We start from the raw sequence: 2,451 nt of genomic DNA, 5'->3' as shown, positions 1-2,451 counted from the left end.
TGCTTTCCAATGGCCTCTTCTTTCTCCTCAGCCATTTCTCCAAAGTTGGCTTGTCTTAGCTCCTCCATTTTTAAAAAACTAAAGAGCAAACTCGTTCCAGATCTATGGCTTCTGTTGTCCCACTATCTTGATCTCAGTTCACCGACCTAGTGGAGGAATTCCAGTGACCAGCATCATTACCAAGCACCACAACCACTCTCAAGTGTTCTTTTCTCTGGCAGTCTACTAAGCACAGCTTGGAACTGAAAGAGCATTAGGTCAGGGCACAACTGGAGAGCAAATCCACATCCCTGCTTTTAGAATAAGCTGTGCTCAAACCATCAGGTACTGATATAATTTTTTGTTGTGAAACTGGAGCTTGAACTCAGAGTTTTACACATTGAGCTACATCTGCAGCCCTTTTTACTACTTATTTTGAGACAAGTGGTTACTAAGTCATTATGGTGCCCAAGCGGAGTTTGAATTTGGCATTCTCCTGCCTCAGTCTCTCAGAGTGCTGGGATTATTGAGAATCTTGGCCAGCAGAGTGATGCATAGCTGTAATCCCAGTTACTCCAGAGGTTAATGCAGGAAGATTGCAAGTTTCAGCCCAGTCTGGACAACTCAGCAACTTAATAAAATCTTGTCTCAAAATAAAAAACAAAAAATTCTTGAGATTTAGCTCAGTGCTTAAACCCCTGGGTTCAATCTCCAGTACTGAAAAAAACCTTCTTGTACTAACTGGGTGTCATAGATTTGCCAGTAGTTCCAGAAACTGAGGAAGCTGAGGCAGGAAGATCGCTTGAACTCAGGTGTTTGAGGACATCCCAGGCAGTATAATGAGTCCCTGTCATAAAGCAAAACAAAGCAAACAAACAAAAAAGCAAAACCTTGATGCTCAATTTGAACACAAGATTTTCCCCAGCACTTGTTCAGATAGCTGAATTACATTTCTATGGAATGTTAAATGGTCACAGAAATGCTATTCTAATATTTTAAATGATATGGTAAATTTAAAAGAGTATTTTGGGGGGTACTGGGAATCAAACTCAGGACATCACACTTGCCAGGCAGGCGCTGCACCACTGAGCTAAATCCACAGTCCATACATAAGAAATTTTAAGTGCTGCAGTATTGATTTAATTAAACAAGTGGATATTTGTTGAAGAGATCACAAAATGGAAGATTTAGTCTCTGACTTTGAGAACTCAATGGGAGAGACATACAATGCATAAATAAAAGACTATAAAATATCATAAGAAAAAAGTGAACAAAAATATCTGCCATGGGAATATACAGTAAAGATGAACTTTAAGATGATCTAAAAATATGTTCCAGAAAATAAAGGGGGTAGTTATGATCTTATTGTAGGCAGAGTGAGCAATTTGAGGAAGTTAATATCTCATCAATCGTATTTATTTTTTCACACATTTGACTTTTGTTACTGATCCAGTGCTGGTATCAGAGAAATGAAAGTCATATCTTTGTCCCCAAGGAGATATCAATATAGTAGGGTGGAGAAACAAAGGATATCATCTGGTAACTGATGTAATAGAGAAGGGAGTTTAAAAGAGTTGTCTGAGGTAGTGGTCTCCCAGAATCTCCCAGTGCTCTTTTTTTCTCACTTTATTTCATTTTATGAGTACATATTTGTAAGACATGCGCTCACAGTCATCTTGGGGAGTGATTACACTTACATATTACAGCTTGTTTTTTTTAATCTCCGTGTCCTTCTTTCCCTCTTCCCCCTCCTCCTCTGATTTCCCATCACCTTTTTCATACTTGTTGGTGCTGCTTGTTTTAGCACAAGTTATGGCTTACAACATTTACATTGATTAGGGCCGTTAGTATGCTGTATATGGCATATCTTTATTTCTCTCATTTCCCCTTCTGCTCCCCCTTACCTGTCTCTTCGTTCCCTTGAACCAGCTCCCATTGGATGAGATTGGTTCCCTTGTCCTTTTCTACCTTTTATCCTTCACTTTGTTTGTACTTTTCCTCACTTAAATGCAAGATACCATATGGTGTTCAAGCCTACATGTCTGATTTACTTCACTCGAAATTATATTTTGCAGATGCATCTGTTTTCCTAAAAGTGCCTCAAATTTGTCCTTCTTTATAGTGAAGTAGTATTTCATTTTACATAGTTGCCACATTTTGTTTATCCGGTCACCTTTTGATGGGAATGCAGGCCACTTCCAGCATTTAGCTATTATGAATCATTCTGTTGTACATATTGGTATGCAAGTATGGCTGTAGTATGATGACTTTAGCTCTTTGGGGAAGGTATCTAGCAGAGAGATAGCAGGGTCCTATGGAATGTCTAGCTCTACTTCTTTGAGAAATCGCTATACTTATTTCCATAATGGTTGTACTAATTTGCATTCCCACCAACAAGGTAGAAGAGTTCCTTTCTTGTTACTGTTTGATTTCCTAATGATTGCCATTCTTTCTGGAGTAAGACAGAATATT

At 38.6% G+C, this 2,451-nt stretch overlaps 1 long non-coding RNA gene across 1 annotated transcript in view; it reads left to right on the top strand.

The window, feature by feature from the left end:
* Positions 1-2,451, top strand: part of LOC106148340 — a 39,582-nt gene that overhangs the window by 28,028 nt on the left and 9,103 nt on the right. The window lies entirely within an intron of this gene.

The sequence above is a fragment of the Chinchilla lanigera genome, unplaced genomic scaffold, assembly GCF_000276665.1.
Source record: "Chinchilla lanigera isolate Chin_1 unplaced genomic scaffold, ChiLan1.0 scaffold00019, whole genome shotgun sequence".
Classification (NCBI taxonomy): domain Eukaryota; kingdom Metazoa; phylum Chordata; class Mammalia; order Rodentia; family Chinchillidae; genus Chinchilla; species Chinchilla lanigera.
The sequence above is the reverse complement of the archived record's forward strand: the minus strand, read 5'-3'. Positions and strand labels throughout refer to the sequence as shown.